Source organism: Danio rerio, chromosome 6, assembly GCF_049306965.1.
Source record: "Danio rerio strain Tuebingen ecotype United States chromosome 6, GRCz12tu, whole genome shotgun sequence".
In the NCBI taxonomy this organism is placed as follows: Eukaryota; Metazoa; Chordata; class Actinopteri; order Cypriniformes; family Danionidae; genus Danio; species Danio rerio.
The window spans coordinates 50,549,873-50,563,474 of record NC_133181.1 but is presented as its reverse complement, the minus strand read 5'-3'; the positions used below and the strand labels follow the sequence as shown (position 1 = coordinate 50,563,474).

The window sequence follows — 13,602 nt, the reverse complement described above, 5'->3', positions numbered from 1 at the left end:
AAACATTCAACATATATTTGTGTTTCACAAAAATGTAGGCTGAACATTTATTGCCAATGAGCCTTGGGTGGATTTATGTTACTTTTGAATGCAACATATTTGTTAGTGCCAATCAAACAGCGATCACGCACAGGAGGATACACAGTTAAGAGTTCTAAAATATATTGTGGAGCCAAACACGACAAGCACTTATATGTAAGCATCAGGGTTTCAAAATCAACACGCAAACTAACAGGGAGCTGGTGTAGAGTTTCTAAAACTGCAGTGATGTGTTTTCTTGTTTTGGTCCCTGTAAGAATTTAGCAGCTGAATATTGGACATGCATATTGGCATGATATGATGAACAGGAGATTCACATCATGGATGTGCAGGCAACAAAATGGACTTGTAACAATATGGATAAAATGTCTTTTTAAATCAATGCTTTAAGAAAAAAGAGATCAACAAAGCACATCTATTAAAAAGTGTCCACTGATAGTTGCACTCCTTGACAGCTTGCAAGCAACAATTCGGGGTCAACAGAATTGGCGATCTGCGTTACAGGTCACAACTGGCCTAATAACTATTAACTACATCTCTGTAAAAGACAGTAAGATTTGCATTAGAGAGTGATATAAATGGAGAGTGTGATAACTGCTGTAAGAAAAGGAGAGAGAGAGTGTGTAAAACCTTAAGAAAAGCTTCTAATAACCTAAAATTGTAGATCTTTAGCTATGCCTGTGGAATGAGGTTAAAATTCAGGACTTATGCTATATCCAATTGTCTAATACTAGTGTGAATCTCAGTAGTCTATATACATGTACGTGTCTTTGTGTTTGTGCGTGTGTCATGTATATTTCTAACTACAGACAGGGTTTGCTGTCGGCTTATGCATTTTTGACTAGAAACTACCGTGACAAGAGAAATGCAAATATATTATGGCTTCCAGACTGATTTCGATGATTATCTTTTCATGGCAGACTGAATGTGTGACAGAAATATTTGATCTTTTAGACAGAAAATTATATATGGATTGTTGACTTCCTGTGAAACATTATGCAATATAGCTGTCGTCGACGGCTCCTCCGCAATTGCCTGGCAAGCTAGAAAAATTGACTGTCATTAGGCTGATCACCAGAATGACAGCACAGACTCTGATGGAGAGAGAGAGAGAATGATGAGAAAGGTGAAGGATACAGAACACCAACCAGAGAGAAACCAGCAGAAAAGGGAAAGCCAGAAAACTGATTAATTATTCATCCGTACTCCAGATCTGGTGCAGTACCTCTGGGGAGATGTATATGGAAATATAGTGGCATGCTGTCATATGTTTCCCCTTAGCCTGGATTCCCCATCATTTTCAACCCTTGTCCCAAGGGTGCTAAGATTAGTATCGTTTATACACTCAAATGCTTCTCTAAAGCACACTTCATATATGCGAAGTGAGGATATCTTCAAATATGATCCTCCTCTTCAGCAGATTAAATACCAGGCTTAGATTTACCTAAATATTTTGATACAGAGAAGTAATATGTGGGATCTGGTTTTTTTAATTCAAAAGGCTAAGCTGGAAATGATCTGACCAAAACATTTATTTTTAAAAGCTCAGATCAAACTATTGCATACCACAAACTTAGAGTTGTGACTCCTTATGCAACATCCTAACCTTTACTTTTTTGCAATTATGACATTTATATCTCACTACAAACTTGGATATGTGAGATACTTTAAAAACTATTTGGACAATTAGAATTGCAAAATGTAACCCACGTGTATGCTCAGATTGGTAAGATGTAAACTCATTGCTATTTGAATAGGAGACACTGACAAAGTTGGTGCGGATCCAAATGCAGGTTAAGAAACAGTCAACACGGGGGCAAACAGATGTAAGCAGGAATTCCAGAGTCGTGGTCAGTAAACAGGTGGATGTTCCAAAGGCACACAGCAAACTGGAATGAATAATACAGCTAAGCAAGAATCTAACACGGCAAGGCAAATCAAACACTTTTTAATGTCACAAACAGTGAAACAAGACTCAAGAAGAAGATGTGTGTGAGTGCGAAGTAGAAATAGTCTTTGTAATCAGTTCATAAGTAGCTTCTAGCTGTGAGTGTGTGTACAGTAATCTACCGAATGAGGAACAGGTGCTTGTGAGCGGTGCATGACTGGAACTTGTAGTCCAAATACCGATGGATTTGTAGTCCTTTAGCGATCTGCCAGGATTAGATCGCTGGTGATTGTGACTCTCATAATTGCTATATTTGAACTTTAAAAAAGATTATTTTAACTTCTGAATTTGAAATATTTTTTCTTATAGATGTAACTTTATTTTGAACAATTGTGTTTACACTTCTATCTCACACCAGTTCAGAATTGTTTGGAGTTAGTGGCTAGTTCCTATGAATTTATACACTTTCATTAGTACATTTTAGGGTTTTGGAGTGGGGTTTGGTGCCATGCCTCTTAAAAATTGCACATTTTTGAATGACTGAACTTGTATGAATTGTTATGAATTAACCACTAAACTGACAAAATGTAAAATAGCTAAATTTCCCTGTGAGATCAGGCAGGGTTATCATGTAATTCAGACTTTACTTGTCACACTTCTTATATTTATAACTTAAAAATGAGATACATAGATAGAATTCTGAGGAAAAATCTTAATCACATTTTTTCCAAGTATGCCCATGTGTTTTTAAAGTGTTCTAAGTCCTATACATTATGCTGTTTTACTTCGATAATCAATACATAATTACTAAGCTTGCAGCAGTTTGTTTTAAATTAAGCTGTTTTGTTTAGCTAGATATTATATATAGATTGTGACTGTAAGAAGGCAATGCAGCTTAACTTTTTATCCATTCATTCATTTTCCTTCAGCTTAGTCTCTATTTTAAAGACCATTTCAGCATATGTTATGACCAATTTAGTTTATTCAATTCACCTATAGGGCATGTCTTTGGACTGTGGGGGAAACCGGAGCGCCCGCATTGCACATTGCATTGTGTGTGTGTGTGTGTGTGTGTGTGTGTGTGTGTGTGTGTGTATTTTTTTTGTTTTTTTGTGACATATCAGGACACAAATCTGTATAATGACGTAGGTATGACACAGGTATTACAAAAAGGAGGTGAAATATGAGGACATTGGTGACGCCATTATTTTTCAAAATGCTAATAAATCCTACAGAATGAGTTTAATTAGAGAGTGTAAACACAATATAAACACACACACACACATGCACACACACACACACACACACACACACACACACACACACACACACACACACACACACACACACACACACACACACACGTTTGTTTTTGTTTACACACACTGTGTATACACAATATAAACATACACTTTACATATACATTTTAAGTTTTTTTTTATTCAATTTGAATGTCTGATTTAAGTGGAAATCCAGTGCTTTTTTATTTTGTTAAAAGTCATAGTTATAGACTGTTTGGACAAAACACCATATGTCTTGTTAACAGCTTTCTTGATATGTTATCATGGTATCCAATGGTCTCCATGGAGACGAGAGTGTGATAAACGCAGTCTGTCTTTCTGATTCATCTGTCCATTTGTTTATCCTGCTGTCATTCAACATGTACAAACACTCACTACACACAAAGAGCCTTTCGACCCTTTTTTAACAATACTTTAAATCAGCTCATAAAGATGGCACATCATGATTTTACCAATTACAATGCGATCCTGGTTTAACATCTATGTTGATCCTGGAACATCCTTTGTGTTTAAAAATATAATCCATATACCTACTCTCTATCCCTAAACCCAACCATAACTGTCAAGTATTCCCAAAATCAGAGGGGAATGATAGGATAACAACCATGTAGAAGTGCATAACCCTAACCGTAAGCCCAAACAACATAAACTGTAAACGCATCCCTTCAATCCCTTGATTAAAATGTTGTTCCAGGATCAACATATATGTGGATACAGGAACATGTCCTACTTGGTGAAATCAGGTTGGTACAGTTTTGTACAGTATGAGTTTTGTTATCAGTTTAATAACCATTCAACAGTTTTAATGCGTTGTTATCAATGTTTCCAAATCTGTCTTTCTATACTGCATAGAAAACATTGCACGCATATATATATATATATATATATATATGCAGTCCTCCTCTTACACTGCTATGGTTCAGTAGATCAGATAGTATCGATCAGAAGGGCAACAGTCCAGAGAAGGCGGCTCTCTCCCACACTGTCTATGTGTAAAATTTATCTCTGCGCTTGATTCCCCCGCAGGAGTGCAGTTCTTTATCTCCATCTGAGTGCTGCCCACTTCAGACACTTCACAAGCGCTGATGTCTCTTTCCACAGGCCTTTAAACCCGCTTCAACTAGCCCTGCCAAACTGCACAGTCCTCTCCAGTGATTATTCAGCATGTATTACATTGTACGTTATGTAAAAAATCAAACAAGTTGGTGCAAGATCAAAAACTCTAAGTCTAAGTCTATGACACAGAGAGATCAAATGAGATGCAACAGACCCGAGGATAAGAGTGAACTCAGTGCTTTAATGATACCTTTGGAGTAGCTTTTAAGTTATGGTCCTTATAGAGAAGATTTGAAGGTATGAGGAGGATTAGTTTTGTGCTTTTGTGCATTTTTGGGCTTCATACAAATCTAAGACAGCACCACTTGTATTTTCTCAGACCCAGAATGCACTGCAATAAGGGTAATATTGTACTAATATTTTGTTTTCTACTGGGTTTTTCTATTTATTTATGCTTTCAAGTTGCATTATGGGAGCTTGATCTCTGCTGTTAACTTTAGATGTTGAACATGTAACTCAGCAGTTTAACAATGTGACTTTTAACAATTTGTCAATTAAATACTTTTAACAGTTTAACAATTAAATACTTTTTTAAAATACAAAAAAATATAAATAAAAGTTAGTTTGTTCCACAAGACATTACATTACAAACCATAACGAAAAAACTCTAGTCATGCAAGGACCAAATAAAATAGATGAATACTTCATAAATATTGCAGAACAAAAACATTCCACCAAAGAAACATGTCTCCCATTTATACAAAAGATTAGTAACTAATACTGCACAAAATACAGATCATGTTAGAGGAAAATGGGAACTAGAGCTGAACTAGGTCTGAATTGAGCTATGTGAAGGATGTCATAAAGGAATTAATAGTCAATTATAAAAATATATATATACATTTAAAAGTAAAAATGAGGTACTTAATACTCCTTTTGTAATATTCACATATGTAAAAGGACCATCTGTTGCCTTGTGTGGGAGAAAATGTGGTCATATTGGAGATCATTCACACATTTTTGGGACTGTCCTAAGATTCAAGAATTTTGGAAAAATGTTTAAAAAGAATTAGATATTAGATGTAGAAATACCCCTCGATCAAGTTATGTGCACTTAATCTCAAGTTTTTTTTTTATGCAGCGGATATGGAACGGCCTTAATTTTGCATGCTTTTGGCATTATTCTTGTAGGAATCATTCAGGAGGGATTCTTAGTCAAAAAAAACAACATCCTCGTAGTGTGACTCACATAGTCATCATAATTATGTGCCCCCTCTCTTTCTCTTTCTGTCTCTCTAAGTCTGTCTGTCTGTTTAGTAACAGCTCCACTAACAAGCGGCCTTTGTGTGGATTCAGGTCACAATGACTACAGAGCAGCCCCCCTTGATTATTGCACTCTGATGTGACCATGCTCTGGGACCGAAGGTCATTACCTCTACTGGAGATTTTTTTCATTGGCCCAATTATCTCATTTGGAAACTAAAGTGGGCTCTTATGTTCCTGTGGTGCATTCTGGGTCACTGTATAGAGTGCGTGCTCTCTGTTGGCTGTGGATAATTTAACTACCCTACAGACTCTGTGAAATAAGGTGAGGAAGTAAAAGGAACTCATAGATTTAATAGAGTGTCAAATGTATTCATCGCTGTTGCAGCACCTTTCCCAGAATCATGTGCACATGCTTCTGCACAGGGTACTGTGCTAGTCTAATTGACCATCTGTTGATTAAATCAACATTTTCAGCACTCTGTATTACACGTAAGAACTTGCCATTGAATGCACTATTCGTGGCAATGATGGCACTGAATTGTATGATTTGAGGAAAGGGGCATCATTACATTTGAAAGCAATCAGACCTACCATTTTAGCCTTGATAATAAAAGAATAAAGAAATATCATGAACAGAGGGTGAGCCGTTTATCACAGAGATTTGAGAAGAGGCAGAACACCATAACAAAATGGCAACATGTCGACATTTATAGTGCCCATGTATTGATTTAATCAAAGATTTTTGTTAGGACGAGAAATGTATAATTTCATTTGAAAGCAATCCGAATAGATTTGATCAAAAAAAAAAAAATGAGCTAAGTTTGTCAAGAGAAGCCATATTTATAGAAACCAGTAGTGCTTCCCACAGATAGACTTTACTTGGAAGGGTCGGCCAGGGGTGTGTTTTCCAAACCACGACGTAACTCGTGGCTGAACTATCATAGTAGGATGCATCGTTTGGGAAAAGAACAATGCAGTGATGAGTGTTTCCCAAAACCCGTAGTTTCTCTGTCGCAGATTCATCGTTTGAACCACATTAGTTATATTGTGAAAGCCCATAATGATGCTCTAAACGGGGTGGAGTAACTACTTCTTTAGAGAAGAACCCCATAATTTGTTTGTGCAAATTATATTGCTGTACATGCATTTAAAAAATAGTTATGGTAATACTAGTTGGCAATATTAGTTTAGGTAAAAACATACACTCATTTTACATATTAATTGAAATATATGTAAATGGCACATATAGGGCCTATGATTTACAAATATTATTGAGAACATTACATATTCCATTCTTAAACATCAAATCATTTACAAAAGCTAACATGCATTCTTCACGATGATGGTGATGATGATGATTATTATTATTGTTAATTAGGTTATTGTTTATTTTTTGAAAAGTCTACTTTTACAATTTGACACATGCAAACCACTGCACCACTGAAATTTTCCAACCAACAGGCCTATGTCACATACAGTCAGTGGTGTAAACTAATTACAAATACTCAAATTACTGTGATTGAGTAGTTCAGTTTTTTTTTTCCTTGAGTACATTTTTAGTGCTGTATCTGTACTTTTACTCCACTACTTTCCTTCAACCTGCAGTCACTACTTTATTTTTTCTTGTCTATGGAGATTAGAAAAATCAGTCCTTTGATTCCTGTCCAATCAAATCGCACAAAGAAGGTGAATCGCAACATAATAAACTACCTCAAGACATGGACTATTTATAATTGCAGCAAACTGTTTGGAAGCATTAAAAGTGTCCAAGAAGATGTCCAAAATCTTTACACACATTACCCCCGAGACTGTTTAGATGCATGTCACTGATGAGGAGGTGACAGATGTTTACTGTATGATGACCGAAATGGTCTTCAACACCCAGCAGACACAAGACGTCAACATGACGTCAGATAGACGTTATACCCTAACATCATGGGGACGTTGCATTTTGTTTGAAAATGAAAATCAGGTTGACGTCAGAACTCAACGTCAGGCCAACGTCAATTTCCTACCTAAAACCAACCAAATATCAACGTCTAATGATGTTACAGGTTGACGTTCTGTGGACATTACCACTATGATGTTGGATTTTGGTTGCAATACTTGACGAATAAATGTTTGTATTTGACGTTAGTATGTTGTTGATTTAAGATGTTGGCTTGACGTTGGTTTTTAGTCACATTCCAACACAACATAAAAACAAGGAGAGTATAAACATTATTTGATGTCGTTATTGGACATCAAAATAATGCTGTTCTTAGACGCTGGCTAGACATTATTTTGGTCACCAGACATTACAACCTAAATCTAACCTAATATGAATGTCTTATGATGTTGTGTGCCTGCTGGAATGTCAGGCTTAATAATAAATCATTAAATCAGTCATTCTGTTGTATTCACTTGTTTCAACACAGATTTCTTTACAATTTAGAACCGCGTCTTTGAATATCTTTTCTGCTCGAGATACTGTTATAGAAACCAGTAGTGCTTTCCACAGATAGACTTTACTTGAAAGGGTCGCCCAGGGGTGCGTTTCACAAACCACGACGTAACTCGTGGCGTAGCGCAAAATGCGGAGGCCCCCCTGCAGGAATCACTGACGGGGCCCCCTGATGAAGGGTGGGCGAGAGACAACACGGGGAAGCGATCACAAATTGAGAAGCTGGAAAGGGAGGCAGGGTGGAGCGACAACGTGGGGAAGCCTTCACAAACTGAGGAGCAATCACAAACCGAAAGCGGCGAGAGTCTCAAAGTAGCCAGAAGTCACAAAGAAGTCAAAACAACAACAAAAAAAATTTATGTAAAAAAAAAAACTCGTACATACACCCTAGGAACGGTATAGCAGAAAATTTGGCCATTTTAAAACCTTGACTTTCCCAAACCTCGGTATACCTTGAAAACAGTATTGGTCACTTGTCTATTCACGTGCCTGGGTTTTTTCAGATCATACTGTACTTCAGTGAAGTGTCAAAACGTCAGTTTCACGTCAGCCATCCCTACATTTGGCTCTGACTCTTTTTGTCACCACTCCACTCATTAGAGCCTTGAATTATTTTCACAAAATTCACAAATAATCACAACGGAAAAGCAAATAAAATATTCAGCCAAATATTAAATTTCGAGGAAAGACAGCACACTTTATATAGTGATATACATTATAAAGTTCTGATTGAATGTCGACAGATCTGAAGTGATCCTTCATCTTCAGCTTCCAAAAGAAATCTTTTAATATCGAGGTCTTGGACAACTACATTTCTCCAGCTGTGCCTCTGTTTATCTCAATAGTCTCCATTCCACAGCATGTGTTCATTGCTTTGTTTTCCTGAAGCTCCATCTTCCAGGCACCTATTGATCTGGATCTTACTATGATAAGAAATCTGGACCGAACTGCCTACACACAGCTCCAAAATTACCTGTGTGTGTGGGAGCATAGAGGAGGTGGCAGACTGCCAGAGAGATACACAAAAGCAGTGAAAGGACCCGTGTTTTTGTTATTGCCATTTGTTCTGTGCCGGTCGGGTGGAAGGTTTATTCATTTTTGGGGATGCTTTCAGCTCTCTATTGCACACCTATATTGGCATAATACACACTCACAGAGCAAACGCTAAAAATACACATGCTTGAATTGAAACCTAACAAATGTGGATGTGGAGGATGCTGCGGGGCAGATATCTCTGTGGGAGCTTGTAGAAGATAAAATCTTGCATTCGTTCTTTCAGAAAACAAACAAAAAAAAAAGCCACAGCTGGACAATGCTGCATGCAGACTTTTCAGATGCCATGCTTTACCTTTCTTCTTTTTCTTCTTGTGTCTTTTTTTTTTTTTTTTTTGCTTTAAATTTACCCAGAACAACCCTAGTAATTATGCTTCAGTTAGGCTGGCAGTAAAGCTCAATAATTGGTGCCACAGCAGCAACATGAGCAGAGATTTCATTGCCGGAGGCTCTTTTGCATGTATTTAACAGTCAAAGAGACAGTCGGCAAGAAAATGGTTTCACTCGGGGTCTCCGGTTTGTATGGAAAAATGAGTGTACGTGCAGCGACTGGCAGTAGTGGAAGAGATGACAATGGCAATGTCATTAATAATGGGTTTCTGTGTGCGGTAGTTAACAGCCTCTTAGCTGTTGCTCGATGGACCACGAGTAGTCGGTGAGAACATAATTATACAGCAGAGTGAGTCGTTTCCTCCTGCATGGGTTAAAAAATGGGTTAGTGACTATGAGAGGGAACTGTAAATGGTTATTGTGTTTGAAAACATTCCCATTATAATGGATGAACCGTGAACTACAATTATACATTTATATCGTATAGGGTTTGTGTTAATTTGGCATTCAGAAATCACATTTTAAATAATTTAATTATTTAGGGTTTAGGGTTAATGTTAGGTATAGTTGCATGTACTGTAATTATGCATTATTAATTGTAATTTTTGAAGTAAGTAAATGGAACGTGTAATGCCTCAAAATAAAGTGTTAGCTAAATTTGGAAGAATTTCTATTAGACTTTTTAGAGAATAAACCAAATATTAATACACTGTTTACACACCTACCAACTAAATTCAGTAGCTGCAGATATACTGAGCAAAATGTTTAACACTGTAAAAAATCTAGTTTTACGATTTTTTTATGTTACAAAAATGTAAAATACCGGCTGTTAAATTACAGAATTTTACTGTAGAATAACAGAGGTTGAATCACAGAAATTTACCAGAAATTTTAATTTTAGAACATTTCTGTAATTTAATGTCTGTTATTTTACTTTGCTGCCGGAAATAAACCGTAAAATACAGATTTTTTTCATTAGCATAGAAAATATAATTACAACAAACTAAAAGAGTAATTTAAAGACACTATAGTATATTTATATATAGTAAAATACTATACTATACTTATAGTATAGTAAAAATTACTACATTATTTTTTTCATGATGGAAATTAATCTCTTTCTCTTTTATTTACAAAGCAAGTTTATATTGGGTTTTAAATACAAAGGACAACAGAAAAACAATTGTCATTTAATAAATTTTATCATTGGTCAAGCAAAACTGGCTATTGTTGTTATTAAGCCTGTTACAAGACAGAAATGAAATGGAAAAGAGGAATTGTAAGAATATTGCATTCGTTTTTAAAAATCTAGTGAAATCAAGAATCATTGTTGATTTTAATTATTATAAAATGATGAATGCAAATAATGCTTCTGAAATTGAATGTTGTTTTGATGTTGGGTTGAGTTTTGTTATTAACGAAGAGTTGTATTTTACAATGAATTGATTTGATTTGTAAATCAATTGTTCAATAATTGCTTAAGTATTTGTGAATCTCAATCTCTCTTTGCAAATTTATTTTCTTTTTCAAAAAAAAAAAAAAAAGGATCTTCATATGTAATAAAATACTCTAGAACAGTAAATGACTCTAAAACGTAACGTTAGCTTATTTTTCTTGTGGGTGACCAGCAATTACTTGGGTCTCTCTCTCTCTCTCTCTCTCTCTCTCTGCATATCATCTCAGTCAGTGTAGCATATTTAAATCAGTTTATAAATAGTAGTGTCGATGAGTGGTTAAAATGCACAAATCACTATTATCATAAGCATTTTGGAAAATATGTTCAGTACTGTGTCGGCGCGCAGTGAGGAGCGGCAGTCACGTGACTCGGGCGTACTGTACTGTAGCCTCCGCTTGTTTCTTTGAAAGAGGAAACGCGCCGCGCTCATTCCTCACTGGCATGTCTGAGAGGACAGAGCTCCAAATATTGACTTATTTGCCCTGCAGTTCACTCAAAAATGTAGACAGCCGTTCAGTTTTTTCCCACTCACCAAACCATTTCGCTATTTCACCACTGTTTCACTGAAGAGCCCGAAGGTACGCCAAGCTCTCCTCGAATAGGCTACTACACCTGTCCCAGCAGCATCTGAGTGAGATTCAGCACTATTTTCGGTAAGCCACAGCACTTTAGGATGCTTTATGCATATTTTGTTTGCAGTGAGGTGAAAGTTGCATGTTTTGTCCTAAATCCCATGTTAGAGAAGTCAAATTTAGTCTATTACTGTATATAGCCTAGGTTATGTAAGTAAACTGTTGTCTATGGTACTGAATGTCATCTATTTGTCATTATTTTGACACTTTATTATTTCAAAATGCGCTTGAAAACAACTGATAGACAAGTTTTACATGCTTATCAGCTTATCATTACTATATATCTGAGTTACTTGCTAGGTTGTTGTTTCTGGTGGAGCAAAGCTTCATTGTTTCAGGTGTGTGTGGTGTTTAATATTTCAGTGTGTATCAGAAGAAATAAGCTTGTCATTAAAAAGGAACCATGCTGTTTTTTTTAGTGAACAGAGATGAGAGGAATTTTGAGAGAAGCGCTCAGAGGATGATAACTTAACAAGCTTGCTGTTGTGAGCCTGCCTTTGTGATCCTTGTTGTTCGGCACCTCTGCTTTATTATAAGGGTTCAAACTGCGGTGATGGTTTTTCAGTATACTAAAGGAATTGTATTGATCTTTTTTTCACCTTCGTGTTGTGCCAAACTTGTCTATCTGACTTCCATCTCGCTCTTTTTCCGAATAATAACAGTAACTTGTGCTGTAAAGCTCTAGAAATTGCACAACATGCCATGAATGCAGTTTAAAAGGGATGATCATTGATGTGCATCAGTATTAACTCTCTTGACTGGTGTTGATAAATTGTGATGCAGTTTTGAGAACAATGAGAAACACTTGTATCAGTCTTTTTTATTTCTATAGCACATTTAAAACCAACACCGGTCAATTCTAAGCAAATAATCTACATTTTTGCATTGATCTTCAAACAAATAATGTACGATTTAGTGGTGCTTTTTGTTTCTTTTGTAGCTTAAGCACCTGTCTTTTTCACTTCTGTTTGCTTGAGAACAGCTCAAGTATTTGCTTTGTGTTTCATGGTAGAAAAAGTCTTGAAGGTGTTGTTTTTGACTCTTCAAAAGCATAAAAATACCATTATATGTTTAAGAAAAATGCTAAGTAAACTTTCTTGTTTTTCTGAAAAACAATGCTAAAGTCAAATATTCTGCTTTGCAAATGTGCATTTCATGCTGGAATGCGTTTGTTTTGGTCATTTGTAATTTAAGCCAATTATATTTTAGCATCCCGGGCTGCCTTGGTGTGATTCATTCAGTCATGAAGCCTCTCAAAGCATGTGTCCGACTGAAATGTGACCTCCGGTGGACAGTTGCAGCCTCAGGAATGAGGGGCAGATTCAGAGTTCCACATGAGGTGGTTATTAATTAGCAAATTATATAAATATTACAAACGTAAACATTAGGTGAGCAGGTTACATTTTAACCCTGCGTCCCAACAACGAAAACCAGATGAAATTTATGCGATGGAAATTTAAATACAGCCAATCAGTAGCACAGAAAAGTGCACTTGCTGCACTCAAAGGAAATGGTTTAGAATCTAATTAATGCATATTAATCCTTTTTGGCAATATTAAATGTACATGCTGAATCACTGTATTACATATATTTGCTTGCTCTGGTCACAGATGTGAAGTTCAGTTTCAAATGGTTTATTTTATTTTTTTAAGATCTGAGATAAACTATCTGCTGCTGCTTTCAGAAGTATGGCAATAAATGTCATGTAAAATAGCATTCAATCTCACATTATTAGCATTTAACCCAGAATAAAGCACATGAGGTGTACCTGAGGTGATCATTTTCATTTTTCTGCTGTTCAGCTGCAAGAAATAGCTGTTTCTATAATAGAAATTTCAGCTGTTGGTTAGGACAAACCAATTTCTTCTGTCGCATGACATTGCGTTAATTTAGAACATGATTTAAATCAGCCTTTGTTGGTGTCATTAATCTGGCAACCTGCTCTTGCATGTGTTTTGAACCAGGGGTGCAATACCTAGTTCAACCACTGGGTGTCAAAATTGCATTCTGCACCTTTAAAAATAAGCATTACAAAAGGTTTTATTTCCAGGAATGGCATCCATCATTGGTTCTCAGATAACATTTAAGTGGACATCTTTTCAAATAAACTTTTTTTCTTATTTTTTTCCTCTTAATTT

The 13,602-nt window shown here is 36.1% G+C and overlaps 1 protein-coding gene across 25 annotated transcripts in view; it reads left to right on the top strand.

Annotated features, from left to right (window-relative positions):
- Nucleotides 1-13,602, top strand: part of rap1gapb (RAP1 GTPase activating protein b) — a 186,213-nt gene that overhangs the window by 17,547 nt on the left and 155,064 nt on the right. For 18 of the 25 annotated variants that reach the window (XM_073954614.1, XM_073954604.1, XM_073954610.1 and 15 more), the window contains exon 1: nucleotides 11,261-11,485. The exons of the other annotated variants lie outside the window; for them this stretch is intronic. The gene's annotated coding sequence lies outside the window, so the exon portion shown is untranslated. Of the gene's footprint in view, nucleotides 1-11,260; nucleotides 11,486-13,602 lie in introns of those variants that run through there. 25 annotated transcript variants of the gene reach the window in all.